We start from the raw sequence: 19875 nt of genomic DNA on the forward strand, positions 1-19875 counted from the left end.
TCTTCGACTATCGTGGTTTGTCGTATGATGAGCGTCCGAAGATTTCCGCTGTTCTGCAAAGCAATGCGGGAGGCTCCCCACCAGTGGAAGTGAGCGAAGAACCCGCCGCTTGCCCTCTGACGAAAAGGAAGGCTTCGGAGCGATCGCCAAAAATTGGCCGTACCAAGAAAGCTGTCGCACTCCGTAAAAAACCACGTGAAGCTGCGTTCGAGTATCACCCAGAAACATCGCCGGAGGGCTCCGCTGCTTCGCGTGGCCTGACCCGTCGGGAGAGTTCCGTAGGAGCGCAGGAGGCCCAGGTGCCGAAATCCCTGTTTTGCACGCGCGTCGATCTTCCAACGTTCATTCTGAGTGACGACAAAGAATTGACGGGGACGGGCGCAGCATTAGAGCCCGATGTTGCAGAGGAGCCTGTTGAAGAAGTTGGCGCCGACGTAGAGGTGGCTGCGCACTCGTCACCCTCCTCGTCCTCGAGCTTGTCTTCCGAGAGCGAAGATTCCACGCCAAGTGCGCCCCGTCGCAAGGGGAAGGGCCTGATGGGTCTTGGTGGGCTGCTTGACGCGAAGGCCCTTGCCCCCGAGGCTTTGCGGCCCGCCGCTTTTGAGCCGAGTGTCGGGGAGGTAAGCGATGCGAAGAAGATTTTTGGTACCTTCGTTCTTCCTGAGGTGGAGATCCCGCTTGGTCAAAAGTCTTCAAGCGAATTGATTGATGCTTCCAATGTGGCCATCGCGAAGGTATATTGGATATTTTCTTATAATGAGAGAAAGAAAACTTTGTATTTTACTAACTTGTAGTTGAAATTTCAGGTTTTACTTCTCTCCCGAGCTCAACGCAAACAAACAGAAAAGTCCGAAGCCCGCGCCCGAAGCGCTCAGGCAAAAATTGAACTGCTACAAAAACGGGCGGAGAAAGCTGAGAGCCAGAAGCGCGAGTTGTCGCGGCGGGCGAAGGATGCAGAGTTACGATCGGAGAGGCTTGAAGCGGAGCTCGAAGCCCTGCGCTCAGCGAAGGGTATTGCTGACAGCGAAGTGAATTGCCTTCGCCAAAATTTGCAATCTTCCGAAGCGCAAGTTTGCGAATTGCAATCACAGTGTGCGTTGGAGAGAGAGAGAGAGAGCGGAGCGGCTGCAGAATGAACTAAGCAAAGCGAAGGCTTACAGTGACGATGCCCTTAATGTCATTGGGGAGCTTGAGCCGAAGGCGATTGCCGCCTGCGAAGCAATCAGCCATACCTTTGAAGGAATAGGCGCCTCGGCGACTCCTCCATCACTTGAACTCGTCGGACTGGGTGGACATATCGGTTGGATCAATGAGACCAGCAGTAGCCTCCTTCCAGCTGCTCAGCTATACGGCGATTTTTGCGCCATGGTCGCCGCCCGGAGTCTCGTGCAGTCTGTGGAGATGACGGGTTGCGACCATCACACTGCTCTTCAACGACCTTCCTTCCAGTATCCTTCGGATCTGTCAACTTCGGCTGTTACCAAGTCGTTGAAGAGCATCGCTCGTTCATTCACCACTAATTATTGGTGTAAGCATGGCCGCGAGCTAGCTCTTCGAGAGGCCGAATTGAATCGTCAAAGGGTACAGATACCAAACTTATGTTTTCTCTTATCGAAGGTTATGAAAGTGGTTATATGTGGCAATAATGTATTTATTTCTGTTAAAAAAATTTTAGGCCAACGCAAGGGAAGACACCTCGTTGAAACCGACTAATGTGGCTGCCGAAGATACTGGGAAGGTGGGATGAATTGGCGCGAAGGGTCGTGTTTATGCTTTGGTTTTTGTAATTAATGATGTGATACACTGGCTGTGTAATACATTATATATTCATGTCGAAGTGATATTGACCTTTTTGCGCTCCCTGCGCAGGTCCTTGCTTCGGACACTGCGCAGGTAGCCGAAGAAGCTGTGCCTTTGACTATGATGAGGGATAATTTTTATGTTTCCTGGTCCTGCTGGGAATCATTTCACCGACGTCATGCTAATATCGACTTGGAACGGTATTGGCACGTGAGGTGTAGATCGTATAACGATATGAATGCTAGAACGATGGTGTTTTGGAAATCTGTTTGTCCTTCGACGATAGTTAGTCGATGAGCTGAACGAAATCTGCGTCGTGTGGCGAGAGGGGACGTTGATGGCACATCGGTGCTCGTTGAGCCGAAAATTGAACCTCAAGACGAGGAGCCGTTTTCACACAAACCCCAATTGTGTTATCGGCGTGGTCCCTCTTCGCAAGTAGCTAGGCGAAGTGGTAGTGATGGCAAAACTCCTATGTCCTCGTCGTATTGTAATCAAGTTGGGCCCACTTCGGCCCCATCGTCGCGTTTCCATGCCAGCGAAGGCATCGAGTATCAATTTTATTTTAGTCGTTTGTATAAGGATTTTGTTGATCCAGAGGTTGATTTGGACGCGGAATAAACTGGTTTTGTGTTGTGATTTGCTCTTTTTGTACACCCTTACCGGCATGCCGAGCGAAGTATGTTTTTTTTCGATTCGCCCTGGTCATAAGTTGAATTCTCCGGGTTAGACTTTCTGGACGAAAACCATCCCCCGTTTTTCGCCGCAGTTTCCTGCGATTCTATTGGGATGATAATTTTCTCTTGGTCGCTGTTACATTTGCGAAGCGCCGTCCCCCCCCCCCCCCCCCCCGACTTTTACTCGCAGGTAACTTCGGCCTATTTTGGGTGGATTGGTCTCTGACGCTTAGCTTTTGAAGTTTTTTGGCTTCAACTCGTTTGACCGTTGATATTTGGGTAGGCAGTGCTAGCCCCCTGTACTTGACGAAGTGTGCTGCCTCTTGGTTGGCTTAGGGGCATTTTTTTCCGAAGGTTTGTTTATTCCTTCTGTGCGGGGGCAGGCACTCTTAGCCCCCGACTTTTGGCGACGTTCGCTGCCTTTTCTTTGGCTCGGTGATACTTCGTTTCAGCGAAGGTTTGTTTTTTCCTTCGTTGTGGGGGCAGGCACTCTTAGCCCCCGACTTTTGGCGACATTCGCTGCCTTTTCTTTGGCTCGGCGATACTTCATTTCAGCGAAGGTTTGTTTTTTCCTTCGTTGTGGGGGCAGGCACTCTTAGCCCCCGACTTTTGGCGAAGTTCGCTGCCTTTTCTTTGGCTCGGCGATACTTCGTTTCAGCGAAGGTTTGTTTTTTCCTTCGCTGCGGGGGCAGGCACTCTTAGCCCCCGATATTTGGCGAAGTTCGCTGCCTTTTCTTTGGCTCGGCGATACTTCATTTCAGCGAAGGTTTGTTTTTTCCTTCGCTGCGGGGGCAGGCACTCTTAGCCCTCGACTTTTGGCGAAGTTTGCTGGCGGTATTTATAATTCCGCGAAGGTCGTAAGTGTACGCTTGCATGCCCACACTTTGCACATTGTTCTGATCGTCGATTGGTGCGCCAATCTCCTAGCGTGGCGCACTTCGATGAAAAGTAGTACTACTCGAGACAAACAATATTTTTTGGGGGCCACTATCTTTGTTCATATGGGTTTCTGCCTCGTTAAAAACCTCACCCCCTAGCGAAGGGGTCCCCCTGTGAGGAAAAGAGTGCAGCACCCTTACATGGCGATTACAAGAACTATTACGAAAATTAAAAAATTAAAAATTACATTGGAGTGTTGGACTCTTGCTGCCGATCTTCAGGCGTAGAACTTGCGAAGGTTCTCTGCATTCCAGGTGTGTGGAAGCTCTTCACCCTCCATATTGGCTAGATGATAAGAACCGGGTCTCAGAGATCTTTTAACTATGAAGGGGCCATCCCATTTACTCTGAAGTTTGCCAAACGATGCTGCTCTACCAAATCTTCGTAACACCAAATCTCCTGGTGCGAAGGTCCTTTCGGATACATTCTTGTCTCTTTTTAGTAAATGGCCAGGTTTTTTGTGTCTTGCAATCTTACTTCTTCGAGGGAATCCTTCGATGAAAATTCATCACATTGTTCTGGTTCATTCCCGACCCTGAATGATTTCGCTTTGCACTCTTCTGGGGTCATGGCCTCTTCGCCAAACAGTAGGCGAAATGGCGTGTATCCTATTGGTCTTGCAACCGTTGTTCTTACTGACCATAATACATTGGGTAATTCTTCGACCCATTTTCCTTTTGGCAATCCTTGAAGACGCTTTGCAACCCCTGCGAAGATGATGCCATTTGCTCTCTCAACTGCGCCATTAGATTGTGGGTGGTAAATTGATGCAAACATTAATTTTATGCCCAGGCCATTACAGAATTCTCTAGATCCCGCGCTATCGAACTGAGTACTGTTGTCCACGGTTACTTCGCTCGGAACCCCAAAGCGGCACACAATATTCTGCCATAGGAATTTTTGTATATTTTTTGATGTTATGCTCACGAGTGGCATTGCTTCTACCCATTTTGAAAAGTACTCTACCGCCATCACGGCATAGCGCAAATTTCCTGGGGATGGTGGCAGCTGCCCGACAATATCAATCCCCCATCGCCGTAATGGCTAGATCGGCGGAATGAGTTATGTCTTCGTTGTTGGTCTGTTTGATCCCTTCGCCCAGAATTGGCACTGTTGGCAACTTCGTACCAATTGGTCTGCATCACTTACAGCCGTTGGCCAAAAGATGCCCTGCCTGTATGCTTTTCCTACCAAAGCCCTTGTTCTGATATGTGAGCCGCACAATCCGCTGTGAATTTCGCTTAACAGTTGTTGGCCCTCTTTCTGAGATATGCATCGTAAAAATGGTGCGCAGACTCCTGCTTTGTACAGATCTTCGTCTATAACTTTATAATTTCTTACTCTCTGAGCCATGCGCTTTGCTTCGACATGATCTTCGATATCCCTTTGACCCCGCAGATATGCCATTATCGGGAAACGCCAGTCTTCGCTCTCAACTAATGCGACCAGTCGTGTTCGGCTGGACTTGTCATCGCAGGCCGGTTCACTTAGTTTCTGATAGAAGACATCTGGAGGCATGGACATGTTCTGCGAAGCCGCTTTGGCTAGCTCATCTGCTTCGTTGTTATCATTCCTTGATACACTTTTCACCGTGAATCCGACGAAGTATTTTTCCATCCTTCGCACTGCTGCCCTGTACTTGATCAGCTCTGGTTCCTTTGCCTGGAATGTTTTTTCAATCTGGCTTGCTACAACCTTCGAGTATGTTTTGACAAGTATTCTTCGAGCTCCCAAAGCCTTCGCCTTGCGAAGTGCCAGGAGTACAGCTTTGTATTCCACCATATTGTTTGTGGATCAGAACTCCAACCTGGCGGTGTATCGCAGTTTCGCCCCCGACGGTGAAAATATTACTGTCGAGACTCCTCCTCCTGCAGCTCCCCAAGCTCTGTCGCAGTACGCGGTCCAAATTGGTTCTGCTGCTTCATCATCCGAAGCCTCAGATGAAGGTGTCCATTCTGCCACGAAATCCGCCAGTGCTTGCGATTTTAACGATGTTCGTGCCACAAAGACAATCATGAATGGAGCTATCTCCGTTGCCCACTTCGCTATTCTTCCGATAGCTTCTTTGTTTTCGAACATGTCGCGAAGGGGTAGGGAAGTTGGCACTGTAATCTTGTGAGAAGTAAAATAGTGGCGAAGCTTGCGGGATGCCATTACAAGTGCATACGCCACTTTTTCCAACTCTGTGTATGACTTCTTCGGTCCTGCTAGTACTTTGGATACGTAATACACTGGTGCTTGCAACAGTCTGGTATCTTCGATTTTTTCCTGCACGAGAACAGCGCTGACTGCTGATGGGGAAGCTGCTATGTATAACAGCAAATCTGCGCCCGGATCCGGGCTGGTCAATGCTGTAAGCTTCGTCAAGTATACTTTTAACTCATCGAAAGAAGCCTGCTGCTCGGCACCCCATTGGAAAGGTTTAGAACTTCTTAACACCTTGAAGAGTGGTAGACTTCGCTCGACGGACTTCGCAATGAACCTGTTCAATGCTGCTAGTCTTCCTGTCAAGCGTTGGGCTTGCTTTCTGTTATGTGGTAGTTTCATATCCAAAAGAGCTTGTATCTTCTGAGGATCCGCTTCGATTCCTCTCTTCGACACTAGAAACCCTAGGAGTCTTCCGGATTGCACTCCAAAGACGCATTTCTTCGGGTTTAATTTTAAACCTGCTCTTCGCAGATTATCGAATGTTTCCCGGAGGTCTTCGATGTGTTGGCTTTTTCTGGTACTTTTTACTACTATGTCATCAACATAGGCCAATACATTTTGTCCCAGCTGCGGCTTTAACGTGGCTTGTACCAATCTTGTAAAGGTTGCTCCAGCATTGCGGAGTCCAAAAGGCATTCTTACGAAATAGTATGTTCTGAAGGAGGTTCTGAAACTTGTTTTTTCTTCGTCTTCCTTTGCCATCCATATTTGATGGTACCCAGCATAGGCATCGAGGAAGCTTAACATCTCACAGCCGGCTGCGGAGTCTATAAGCTGGTTAATTCTAGGCAATGGAAAGTCATCTTTTGGGCAATCTTTGTTTAAGTCTGTGAAATCGATGCACATTCTCCATTTTCCATTGCTTTTTCTTACTAATACTGGGTTGGCCAGCCATTCCAAGTGTATAACTTCGCGTATTACTCCGGCATCGAGCAATTTTTCTACTTCGACTTTTGCTGCTTCTTCTCTTTCCCCCGAAGCCTTTCTAAGCTTCTATTTCCTTGGCTTCGCTCTGGGGTCCACATTTAACTTGTGTTGAATGATGCTTCGACTTACTCCTTGCAAGTCCCTAGGGGACCATGCGAAGACGTCGCTGTTTCTGCGAAGGAACATGACAAGTTGTTGCTGATCTTCTTCCGGGGCCTCTGCCCCTATTGTAATCTTCTTATCTTCTTCATGATTTAGCAGCACTATTCTGGTAGGTCCTTCTGGTGCAGCCTTCGTGCATTTCTCTATGATTTTCCTGCTTTGCCCTACTTCGGCCCCCGTCGAAGGGTCTTTGATGTTGTGGACATTTCTTCTCCCTGGGGCTATGCCTATTTCGATTCGCCTAGCAACTCGCTGATCTCCCAACACCTTTATGACTCCTTCTGAGCCAGGCATCTTCATGCACAAATAAGCGTGGTGCGGTATTGCCCCGAATTTATTGAGGAACCCCCTCCCAAATATCACATTGTATGGGTAATTAATGTCCACCACGTCGAAGGTAATTTCCTCTGTGCGGAAATTTGTCTGTTCGCCGAATGACACTGGGATTGTTAATTTCCCCAGGGCGTTGATTGCGCTTCCACCGAAGCCCAGCAACGGCGACCCAACTTGTTTCAAGTCATCTCTTCGCAGCCCCATCCTATCGAAGGCATCAGCGAAGATAATGTCTGCAGAACTTCCTCCATCGATCAATATCCTGTGTACTTCGTTTCCCGAGATTTTCGCACTAATGACTAGGGCATCTGTGTGCGGGTAATCTAATACCCTCATATCCTCTTGCGAGAATGTAATGGGAATGTTAGACCATCTTGAATTGATGTACGTTGGTCCCACTCCGACGTGGTTAACCCTTCGTACGTATTCTTTTCGCTGTCTTTTGGATTCTGTTTGCTGGTTGGACCCCCCCTGAGATAGCCAGCACCACATTGTACCCATTGTTTATGGTATTGACTGATTTGCTACTTTCTGGTGGTGCCTTGATTGCTGGTCTTGGCAGAGGCGGGGGTAGATCACCCCGAATGTTCAGTTGCCTGGTTTGATCAAATTGGACTGGAGGTGCGGGTGCAAATTGTGGTGCTGGAACTTGATGCCATTGGTTTGGAAACATCATGTTTTGATTGTTGTTCTGCCACCCTTCGCCTCTTGCGAAGCTTGTTGCGTGGTGAACCACTCGTCCGTTATCTACTGACTGCTTCGCTATACTTTCTTTCATGGCCACGACTTGTAGACAATGTTTAGTCCGGTGGCCTACTCCTTCGTCATGCAGTTCACAGTAAAAGGTTGCTGGGTCATGCGAAGGTCGACCTCCTCTACCTCCGCGGCCTCTTCCCCTGCCCATCCGGCCCCCTCTATTGGACGAATTCTAGGCTTCGCACGAGCTTTGGACTGCTTCGGGCGGGCCGGGGTTGATCTGGTTGATTTCTTTTTGGCGTGGATAATCCGGACCTTCGGGTTTTCTTGGTCACTGAGGTCTGTCTCTCGTATTGCCACCAACTGCCTCCTTATGTGGTGCATGTTTTGCTTTTGAGGCCGTAAACTCATTTTTCCTTCTTAGATGATCTAATTCAGATCTTGAGTATTCTTCCATCTTGTTTAGTAGCTCTTGGACGCTTGTGGGTCTTTTTCTAGTGAGCTTCCCTGCTAAAAAGCCCCCTCTGATGCCCTGTATTGCAGCATCGATGATGGTATCTTCGCTCAATCCCTTCGCCTGACATCGTATGTGTACGAATCGACGCATATAGCTTTGTAAAGTTTCTGTTGGTTGTTGCTTCAGCGCGAAGAGGTCGGTTGCGGTGATGTTATCCGCTCGGTTTCCTTGGAAGTTGCTGTATAGGGCAGTGCACAGCTGTTCCCATGAATATATGGACCCCGGGGGCAGAGCGGAGTACCACGACCTTGCTGTTCCCTTGATTGCCAATACAAAAGCCTTCGCCAAGGTTACACCGTCTCCGCCAGCTGACTCCACGGCTGCCTCGAAGCTCATGACAAATTCCCTCGGATCTGATTCTCCATCGAACATAACCACCCTGGGCATCTTGAATCCTATCGGCCATGGCTGATTTTGTAGGTCCATTGCCAGGGGTGACTCAGGATCTCCTGTGGAAGATCTTCGCCGAACTTCTTGCGAAGCCCGTAAGAAATCTCTTGGTGGCGTCAGTCGGCGAGACATGCCTTCTGTTTGGAGTATATCGATTTCCTCCTGGATCCTTTCCAACATTTTTCTTGCTTCTTCTGCCCACCGGCGGTACTCCGCAGCTTTCCGGGTTGCTGCTAGGCCATCCAACATGCGCTTTTTGTGCGCAATCTGTCTTTCCAACTCCTCAGCTTCTAGACTAGCATTTCGTTCTTCATTTGTTTCTTCATCATGTTCCAACTCGGCGAAGTTGCCTAGTTCCTCCCATTCTTCGCTTCGCCCTATTTCGCCTTCTTTTTCCGGAACATCGAAGCGAATGCGATCTATTGGCTCCATGATCGGCATTTGCTCCGTGTCCACCGGTAGTGTGTCGTCATGTCGGCCATCGGTAGTTTGTTGTTGCGCTGTGTCAACTTCCCAATTCTGGTGTTGTGCGGCCGAAGCCCCCCCCCCCCCTCTGGCTGAGGCATTTCCTGATTCTGGTACCACCGGAGTGGTTCTATCGGCCGAAGGTCCGACTGTGGCTGTGAGTTCTAGTAGCACCTCCGCTCCTCCAGGTGGCTTCGCTTTCTTTTTCGGTGGCATGCCTTTGTGGGTTCGATCCCACGGACGGCGCCAACTGTTGGGATCGAAGTCCCAGACAAAATAGGCCTTCGGGGGTGGAACTGGCGAAGGCCCCTTACGGTGGCGTGTACTGGAAGTGGAACAGTCTCGGGTTACCGTTCATGTTTACACTGTGGCTCTATTTATAGCCCGTACCCGGCGATCACGAACCCGGTTTACACATATTACCCCTAACCTGCTACATTCCTGGAATATCCGGGGGCAATATAGTACAAATAAGCATGATCCCATAATTACAACAGTGCCCATGACAATTGGGCCCACTGTCCAGCTGTTTTTTAACCGAAGGGTATCGAAGCCCTCTCCGTCCGACCTCTTGGCGAGCTGCCTTCGTCGCCTCCAGGAGAAGGCCTGGCCTTATCTTCGCACCGAGCGAAGGGCGCGGGACGCGAACTGGAGCTTCGCCCAGCAGTCGAGGCAGATCAGTCTTCGCTTACGCCAACTCGGCTATGGAAGATGCAACCAACACAGCGGTTGTCCCGCAGCACTTCCGACTAACTTCGCGATTACCTTCGGGTACGGGGACGACAGGAGATGATCCCCAACAGGTACAGAGAGCAAACTCGGCATAAGAGATTTATCTCATGGTATAGTCCACATTAAAACAGCCAGTGACCTAGGCTATAGCTCTCGGATGGCATCTGATCACGACCCTTGAGCCATCAAGACCTCAAGTAGGTAGAGCTACCAAGCCACCAAGACAAGGTCTCACCATAAGCCTCTCTCCAGTCATTTGCCGACGTCTTCACTTCGGAGCTTGAGCCACCAAGGCCTAAGGTGTCGGCAAATCACCAAGACTCCAAGGTGCTGACGTATCACTTGGTACAAGTTAGGATCACTCATTGATCCTTTCTCTAGGCAGCAACAACTCTCTCTAGGCCTATTAGTACTAATCACTCCCTAATCATATGCTTAATCACATTGGATGATTACTTTAAGCACTTTGGTGGCTTGGATGTCTTCTCAAGTATATATGAGCTTCTCTAGACTCTAGCATCTTCAAATGACCGAGTGGAGAGGTATTTATAGCCTCAATCTCGTGAACTAGCCGTTAATCCAATGGTCATATTTTGTTGTACTCACCAGAAGATTCGGTGTGTGCAACATTACAAGCATCGGACCATCCGGTGCATGCACTCTACGAACTAACCGTTGGAACTTCACTTTTTTTTCTTGTCAACGCTAGAAGGTTTGGCGTGATGTCCTCTTTAAACGCTGAAACATTCTATGTGCATACGAAGCCAATCGAACCATTTTGCAACCCTTCTGGAAAAAATGATCTCGCGTCTTCATTTTGTGAACGCCAGAACATCCGACGTGTATTAGACCCCATTTAGAAGCTCTCTGAAAAAACAAACCGCCAAAAATTTCTTGTGAACGCTGGATCATCCGGTGTGTTTATTTTTGTGAACGTCGGATTATCCTCTGCTCTTCAAATTGTACACGCCGGAATATCCATCGCGTATATTTTTAGCCGGTTGGCAATTCGTATTTCGGGCATAACGTTTCGCTCTAAACTCCTATTTTGATGATCTTAGACTCTATGAAAAGCCTATGAAGAGCTCTACATAATTGTACAGAAATCCATACCATTTCATCACATCAAAATTTATGGAACAAGTCCAATTCATTCCTCTCTTTATCTCAGTTTCAGCGACTTCTATTTTGTTGCATCCATGATACCTACTAAAGTATATACTTGACAAATATATTAGTCACATTAACTATATTATCAGTAATCACTAAAATCACATATATTCCCTAAGAGGGTCATGTTCACTACACAAAGGCGACCAGAAACACCACCTCGTTGGTTCAGCAAAAGTCATACACCTTAGGTAAACTCTCTAAGCACTGATTTACCCTCTTAGTTTGGCCATCACTTTGTGGGTAATAAAGCTGAACTTGAGGGACACCTTGAGAGATTTGAACAATGCTTGCTATAGCTCACTGGTAAAAATCCTATCCTTGTCAGACACTATTGTAGTAGGGAACCCATGGAGCTTAACCACATTATCTATGAGCACCTTAGCTACTCCAATAACAGATATTGGGTGTGACAAGGGAATGAAATGGGCATATTTAATAAGTCTATCAACCACTACTAGGATCAAGTCCTTACCATTTGACTTTGGGAGACCCTCAATAAAATCCATTGAAATGTGTGGCCATGCCATACCAGGTATTAGTAATAGCTCAAGAAGTCCAGGGTACTGTCAGTGTTCCCCTTTTGCTCTCTGACAAATTGGACAAGTGGTCACAAAGTCTTCTACTATCTTCTTCATACCAATCCAATGAAATCTTTACCCTTTTGTAAGTAGCAGCTATTCCAGAATGCCCACCCACAGCAGAAGAGTGCAATGCAGCAATATCATGTTTTGTATTTCAACATGCTATCAAACATGTATTCTCCCCTTATATCTTAGTATATTTGTATGTAACATGAATGGTGAAGATGGGTCAAGAGCTAGTGCCAGTTGTGCAATGGTATGTTGGCATAACTCTTCAGCACTTCGGTAATCCATAAGGGTTGGGCAATGGTGTTTGCAAGACACTCATGTTCCACCCTGGATAATGCATTGGCCACAAAATTCTCCTTCCCCCTTTTGTACTCAATCCTATAATCCAACTGTATTAGCTTTAACAACAACTAGTGTTGCATACCTTCAGTGATCTTTTGTTTAGCTATAAACTTTAGGCTTTGTTGATCAATTCGGATCACCAATTTAGATCCTATGAAGTAATGTCTCCATTTCCTCTATGCTTCAAGAATAGCCATGGCTTCCTTCTCATAGGTGGATTGGGATTGAGCCTTAGCATTCAAAGATTTACTGAAGTAAGCAATGGGCCTCCCATCCTGCACAAGGACAGCTCCTATTCCCACTCCACAAGCATCAGTTTCCAACAAGATGGTTGAGAAAAAATTGGTAGAATCAGGACATGAGTTGTTATAAACTTGTGCTTGATTTCCCCCAATTGAAGGCATGCTTATTTAACATATCATGTAAAGGTCTGCAAATGATTCCAAAGTGCTACACAAACCTCCTATAGTAGCTAGCGAGATCCAGAAAGCGTCCGAGTTGAGTGATATTCCTTGGGATGGACCAATTATTTACTACTTCAATCTTTGAGCCATAGTTAAGAGACCCTTCTCATTGATTATATTCCCAAGATACTCTATTTGCTATACTGCAAATACACATTTGCTCCTTTTTGCAAAGAGTTTATTGTCTTCAAGAATATGTAGCACAATTCTAAGATGTTCCCTATGCTCTGCCATATCATGCTAAATATTAGTATGTTATCAAAGAAAATAAGAACAAATTTCCTGAGGTGGTCAACAAATACAATATTCATCATGGTTTGAAATGTAGCCGGGGCATTTGTTAGTCCAAAAGGCATTATCAGAAATTCAAAATGTCCAAAATATGTTCTGAATGATGTCTTGTGGATAAACTTTGTGTCAACTAATATTTAATGGAACGCATACCTCAAGTCCAACTTGGAAAAGAAGCTTGCCCCATTGAGCTCATCAAAAATGTCATCCACAACACGAATTGGATACTTGTTCTTTACTGGCAGTTCATTTAACTATCTGTAATTGAAAGTGCATCTAGGGCCCGTTTGGCAGAGCTTCTCCTGATTCAAATTCTCTAAAGAAATTGATTCTCTGAGGAAGTGATTCTGTGGCTGAAAGTGATTCTTAATGATTCTCTAGGATAAAGTCTATGAATCAGGAGAATCAGCGTTGTCAGCTCCTCAGGAGAAGCTACTTTTTTCAGCTCCTCAGCTTCTAGTTCATTTCAGTGAATCAGGAGAAGTGATTCACTCAGGGAGCTAAAGCCAAATTCTGCCGTTTGGCAGAGCTCCTCCAGATTCAGCTCAGAAGCTGAATCTGGAGCTCTGCCAAACGGGCCCCTAGGCTCCCTAAGTGGCTTTTGGCTTATTGATGACAAACGATTAAGGGACTAATGGTTTGCTAAGTTTATGAACAGGTTTTAAGCCCCATTGGTTAAGATAAGAGTTGTTGGCGTCCCTCAAAAAGAAAAGAGAAGCGGCATAGTTACTCAATAGGTTTAAATTTATTTTATTTTTGAATTTGAGTTAAGGATAGTCGTACTATCAAGTAGGATGCATGTTGATAGTCTTGAAGATGTCTCAGTGCTCAAAATATTCTTTTAAGTCCAAAAGATGAGAGACACAATCACTCATGAACACCGGGAAATAATTTTTGTTGTCTGAGCCCGGAGTCTCCGGGTTACCCCGGATACTCCAGACTCTGTCCAGTTGGCTGGAGTCTTCGAGTGACACTCCGCCAGAGAGTCTCGGTTTGAATCGAAGAAACACAACCCAGAGTCTCCGGGTTGGCCCGAATACTCCGAGGTTCTGATAGTGGCCAGAGCCTCCAAGTGAGACTTCACCAGTGAGCCTCGGGTAAAGCCGTGTCTGCTCAACCCGAATTGTATGGGTTGGCCCAGATACTTCGGTGGCTAGTTGCGACCGGAGTCTCCGAGTGAGACTCCGCTAGCGAGTCTCGAGTAAAGCCTTGTGTGCTTAACCCGGCGTTGGGTTAGCCCAGATACTCCGGTGTTATGTTCGTGGCCGGAGTCTCCGATTGAGGCTCCGCCAGAGAGTCTCAAGTAGACCTTAAGTGTGTTACCCGGATACTTCGGGTCCTGATATCTTCGGACCCTCCAGAGAGGCTCCGAACAGTGTATTCTGCCTAAATCTTCGTATGTTACCTAGAGTCTCTAGGTGAACCCGAATACTCCAGGTCAGTTTAAAATAGACTGTAATGGCTAATTTTTGAAGTGAGATATATATAGCCCTCATCCCCTTTCTTGGGGTGTTGTTGAATCAACTCGTGCACACATACTTTCAAAGCCATCCAATAGCTTTCCCAACTCCTCTAGAGCTCAACTTTGTGCAAGATTTTGAGATTAGGGTTTAGGAAGTGAGATTGAGTGTTAGAAAGCAAAAATTCCATTTTTTAGCACTTAAAGTCATCAACGAGCTTTTGATTCACAATCTTTTCTCTTGGAGCTGTGAGCTCCTAGACGGCAAGGCATCACCCGGAGAGCACCCAAATTTGTGGAGTGCTGCGGGAAGTTTTGTTACCCTCGTTGAATTGAGTAAGAACCCTTGCTTGATCTTTGTGGTTGCTCGGGAGAGGAAAGGGTTGGAAAAGATCCGACTCTTTGTGAGCTCCTCAACAGAAACGTAGGCACCTCTTTGTGAAGTGGCCGAACTCGGGAAACAAATTCTTGTCCATTTCATTTTTTGGCACATTAACTTACTTTAGTTAATATTTGGGGATTTTTCCCAATCTACTCGTTAGTGTGCTTGTGACTACAGGGTATTAGTTATAAGGTACTTATACCTCCTCTAGAACTTGTGGTAACCCCTTAGAATCACTTAGTTTTTCCCTATAGTTATTCAGTTTTGATTTCCTGTGTAATCCGGATAAGGCCGGAGTATACGTGTTCTGTGTAACCCAGAGTCTCCGGATTAACCCGGAGTATCCGAATTCAGTTATCCGCTGTCAAGTTTTTTAAAATTGTAGGAAGCACCTATTCACCCCCCCTAGGTGACATCTAGTTCATTTCAGTAATCCACACATAACCTCTAGCTTCTATCTTTTTTCTTTGCCAAAATTGCTGGAGATAAGTAGGAGCTCTCACTTGGACGAATGATTTCATGAGCCAACATTTGCTTCACTAGCTTATCCACTTCATCCTTCTGAGTGTGGGGCATTCTATAGGGTCTAACACAGGGTGGAGCACTATCTGGTTTCAATATAATTGAGTCAGCGAGGACAATGCTTGATGAATACAGGATCTCGGATCAATTTTGGGCGGAGGCCATCAACACCGCATGCCATGCCATCAACCGTTTATACCTTCACAAGATTTTGAAGAAGACCGCCTACGAGTTTTAACCGGTAACAAACCAAATATATCTTACTTTAGAGTCTTCGGTAGCAAATGTTTTATTCTAAATAAAAAGGCTAAAAGTTCTAAATTTGCTCCTAAAGTAAATGAAGGTTTTATGCTTGGTTATGGATCAAATGCCTACGCCTACCGTGTCTTCAACAAAACCTCCGGTTGTGTTGAAATCGCGCGTGACGTGATATTTGATGAATCTAACGGCTCCCAGGTGGAGCAAATTGATCCTTATGTTTTAGGTGATGAAGAAATTCTAAGTGAAGCAATTAAGAAGATGGCAATCGGTGAAATCAAGCCTCAAGAACACCAAGAGCAACAAGTGGATCATAATGATCAAGCTCAACCATCTTCATCAACTTGAGTAGAGCCATCAACATCTATTCAAGATCAAGATCAAATTGATGATGACTCTAACAAGTTCCTTGATGATGATGATGAAGTAGAAGTGATTCAATCGCAATCCCAAGTGCCACATCCAAGAGTTCATCAAAGCATCTAAAGAGATCACTCGATGGATAATATCCTTGATGATATACAAAAGGGGGTAACTACTCGTTCTAGAATTGCAAATTTTTGTGAATACTACTCTTTTGTTTCCTCTTTAGAAACATTGAAGGTGGAAGAAGCACTTGGTAATCCGGATTGGGTGATAACCATACAAGAAGAACTTAACAACTTCAAAAAAAATGAAGTATCATCATTGGTGGAAAGACCCAATCAAAATATGATTGGAACCAAATGGGTCTTTCGCAATAAGCAAGATGAGAATGGGATTATAACAAGAAACAAGGCAATATTGGTTGCTCAAGGCTTCACACAAATAGAAGTGTTGGATTTTGGTGAGACTTATGCTCCTGTAGCTAGGCTTGAATCTATTCGAATATTACTTGTCCATGCTACTCACCATGATTTCAAGTTGCATCAAATGGATGTGAAGAGTGCCTTTCTTAATAGACCAATCTCTAAATTGGTGTACGTGGAGCAACAATCCTGATTTGAAGATCCCTCATATCCTCATCATGTGTTTAAACTCCATAAGGCGCTCAACGAGCTTAAGCAAGCACATAGAGTATGATATGAATGCCTTAGGGATTTTCTTGTAAAAAAGGGTTTTGAAATAGGTAAACCTAATTCTACTCTCTTTACTAAAAACGTAGATAATGATTTATTTGTTTGCCAAATATATGTCGATGATATTATATTTGGTTCTACTAATAAAAGTTTTTGTGAAGAATTTAGTAGAATTATGACAAAGAGATTTGAGATGTCAATGATGGGAGAGTTAAAGTTCTTCCTAGGATTTCAAATTAAACAACTTAAGGAATGAACCTTCATATGTCAAACAAAGTACATCAAAGACATACTCAAGAAGTTTGATATGGAGAATGCCAAACCCACCAAGACTCTTATGCAAGCAAATGGACATCTTGATTTAAATGAAGATAGGAAGGTCATGAATCAAAAGGTATATCGCTCCATGATTGGTTCCTTACTTTACCTTTGTGCATCTAGGTCCGATATTATGCTTAGTATGTGCATGTGTACAAGATTTCAAGCCGCTCCAAAAGAGTGCCATTTAGTGGTCATTAAGAGGATTCTTATATATTTGGTTTTACCTCTTACTTTGGCTTATGGTATCCTAAAGGTTCATCTTTTGACTTTTACAGCTATTCGGATTCCGATTATGCCGGTTGCAAGGTGGATAGGAAGAGCACCTCGGAGACTTACCAATTCTTAGGTAGCTCCTTGGTGTCTTGGTCTTAAAAAAACAGAATTTTGTAGTCCTATCCACCATCGAAGTCAAATATGTTGCTACGGGTGCTTGTTGTACTCAACCCCTTTGGATGAGACAAATATTGAAAGATTATGGCTACAACATGTCCAAAGTACTACTTTTGTGTGACAATAAGAGTGCCATCAAAATAGCCAATAATCCTGTGCAACACTCAAGAACCAAACACATAGACATCCGTCACCACTTCCTACGAGATCACTCAACAAAAGGGGATATCGATATTCGCCATGAGAGAACCGAAAAATAACTAGCCGATATCCTCATAAAGCCACTTGATGAGCAAAGGTTTTGCGAGTTGAGAAATGAGCTAAATATCCTCGATTCTCGTAACGTGGCTTGATATGTTGCATGCAATTGACTGTTCTAGCTTTATAGTTTTGGTAGCTAGACTTTTGCGAAAATCTCCTTGCTTGCTATTTTCAAAAATCATTTGATTCTTGATCTTTTGATCATACCTTGCTACTTGTGATAATTTTTATGTACAGTTTGTTGGCTAATCACAAGTGGTAAGAAGTTCTTATATGTCCAACAATCCTTCTCTCAAAATTCTCCGTCAAATCTCAGCTCAAAAATTCAATCCTGTCAAGTTCCAGAACCCAGAGTATTCGGATAGATCCGGAGTGTCCGGATTCTGGACGACTAATTCCTTTTATGTTGAGTTGACAGAACCCGAAGTCTCCGAGTTCACCCGGATACTCCGGGTCCTGTCACTCAACCCGAAGGGTCCGGTTCACCCTCCGGGAACGGAGTCTCTGTCTCGTGTCTAACTCCAACCCGCAGTCTCTAGGTCAGGCCGGATACTCTGGGTCATCCAAGCTTTTTAGCCTTCCCTCAGCAGCACACCTCCTATTCAACCCCAAAAAAAACCTCTTTCATCACTCTCTCTGTGAAAACCCTCCTCTGGCGATTTCAAGCATTCTCCAAGGATTTTGCAAGTCTTCCTTCAAATCAACCTCAACTCTAAGCTGGATTCTCCGGGGTTCCCTTCGGATTGATTGTTGGTGGAATTTTTGCTCTAAAAGGTACTTCAAGAACTCTTTCACCCGATCTCTCAAATCCTCGATCTAGAGTTCGATTCCTTTGGTAGATATACTTCATTTACATCATAGTATCATATACTCAAATGATATCGCAATGCCCTACTCCAATCTCTCAAACCCTAAATTCTTGCTCCGGAGTCGGGTTACCTGGACCCAAATACTCCGGGTTAGTGAATTTTTTGCAAAAGCCTATGTCATCGATTCCTTCGTGAGCAATCTTTCTAGTATCTTAATATGTTCATCCTCTGGTGTATCTCAGGATTTGTAAAGATAGTACGAGACAAGGGCAACACTTATCAAAGAAGAACTAAAGTGAGGTTTGATTCGCTTACCCAATTTTCTCCACATCAAGCAGAAGGAAGTGAGAGTAGTAATGGTAGTGGCCATGGAGGTAGTCTTAGTCGATCTCAATCAGTTGTTTGGAAAATACCTCACTTATCTATAGGGATTCATATTAATGAGCATGTTCCCACAACAACTTCAACTCGTGGGAGATCAAAGATACGAGCAATGAGAGGTAGAGGAAGAGGTGCAGCGGAAGATAGAGGAAAAGGGAAAGCTGCTGCTTCTGACTCTTGGAGTCAACATCATGAAGACATTGAAGAAGAAGAAGCTCCAATGTTGAGTCCTTTGAAGCTTCATCGACCCATTCGACTTCACACAATCAATGACATTCCAAAGTAAGTGGTTAATTACATGAAGAGGGCAAGTAGAGTGAAGAAAGAGAGATATGAGGACCCTTTTCAGTATGTGAAGAATGTATCTGATCATCGTTTCTAGAGTGACTTTCAAGCAGATTTTTATGAAACGGTGATTCTTACAAAGAAGAAGCCAATCACTCCTATGTAACGGATTGATGGATTGATTAGGACTACATGACCAACAAAAATGATCCAACTTTTAATGAGGTGATATCAGCTTGTGATCACAAAAGAATCAAGTTCATCATGGGTTTGAGATATGACTGGAGTGAAGAAGTAATTTCTCAATTCTATGCTACACTCTGGTATGATCGGGAAGAGAACCAATCCATGTTTTGGACTATAGAAGGTGAAAAGTATGAAATCTCGTATCGAGCCTTCGCTCATGTTTTTGGTTGTGACATCCGTGACACTCAGAAAACTAAGATTCATATTGAAAATCAGCTCTCAGTAGAAGACATGGATTTCATGTATTCGGATCACAGAAGAGTAATTCATGGCATGGTCACCGGCTTGAGGCCTTTCTATAAATGCATGAACTCTTTGTTTAGGGTCACATTGGCAGCAAAAAGTGGAGATGCCATCGCTATACAAGGGATTTCAAGAAATCTTCTTGCCAGGATGTCCAATGAGGGAGATCCCTTCAGTGTGATTGATTTTCTTTGCGAAGAAATTCACACAGCATCTCACACTCCCAGCAGAAGCTACCCATATGCTCCCTATATCATGTTCATCATTGAGCCCAGAAAATCTTCTTCAAGGAAGTGAAGCACAAGCCTTACAGAATGAGGTTGGTGAGCAACAAATCAGCCACACCACCTCCTTCACCTCCTCCTACAGCTCCAAGCGCTCACAGGCAAACTTCACAATGTATGTCCTCCTCGCATAGCTCTCCATCTTTCATAAAGAGAGCTCTCAAGGCAATTTTTAAAGTGTGCACTCACAACACCGTCAAGATCAAAGAGCACAAGGACAAAACGAATCTGAGATTGAGGAAGATGGAAGAGAGGCAGAAAGCTATTTAT

Source organism: Phragmites australis, chromosome 13, assembly GCF_958298935.1.
Source record: "Phragmites australis chromosome 13, lpPhrAust1.1, whole genome shotgun sequence".
NCBI lineage: Eukaryota > Viridiplantae > Streptophyta > Magnoliopsida > Poales > Poaceae > Phragmites > Phragmites australis.